Consider the following 804-nt stretch of genomic DNA (forward strand, 5'->3'; position numbering starts at 1 on the left):
GAACCTGGAGAAGGAGAAGACCGAGCTAGTCGAAGAGAGAGATGCCGCGGTAGACAAACTAATCAGAGAGAGGCAACGCTTGAGGGACTCCCGGGGTTTGGAGGTTACTCGTGAGAGGGAAAGAGTCGAGGCTGCTATGGCTGAGAAGGCAAGTCGCCGTTTTGATCGCGTGCGCAACCATTTTACTCGTCTGGAGGCTTTTGAGAAGGCGGAGAACCTGTATGGTCAAGCTTCGGGAACGAAGAAGCGCCTCGAGGTTATAAAGGCGAGTGGGACGGAGATCCCCCAAGAAATGATCGATGTCTTCGCTGAGCAGGAGAAACTTTATGAGGCGGAGGTTATGAAACTCCGAGTAGAACCACTGTCTGATAGTGACCTTACTCTTTCTCCGTTGGTCCTTCCTTCTCGTTTTGCCTAGGACAGGTTCAGAACGTCATTCGATCCCTATGGGTCGAACGTAAATTTGATCGGGCCAGAGACGGATTCTCGGCTCGTTACCTCGCTCGAAGTTGTTGAGGAGCCGTCAGAGGAGGCACTTGTTGATGTCACGTCTGTCCCCACCAAACCTGTCAAGTCCCCGGTGGGAAGCGGTTTTGATGAGCGCCCAGAGAATGAGAATTTGAAGGGGTTTCCTGGAAAGGACGGCCACACTTATGTTCTTATCTGTTGTGGTCTTGATAGACCTTGTTGTTGTATGATTAGACATATATATTTTTTTTTTGGCAAGTCGCTGTTTTAAGCGATCTTTAAATTTGTGGGTTGTGTTTCTTATCTGTGCTTGCAAACTTTGTTAAAGTAAATGTC

The sequence above is a fragment of the Brassica oleracea genome, unplaced genomic scaffold (assembly GCF_000695525.1).
Source record: "Brassica oleracea var. oleracea cultivar TO1000 unplaced genomic scaffold, BOL UnpScaffold01259, whole genome shotgun sequence".
Classification (NCBI taxonomy): domain Eukaryota; kingdom Viridiplantae; phylum Streptophyta; class Magnoliopsida; order Brassicales; family Brassicaceae; genus Brassica; species Brassica oleracea.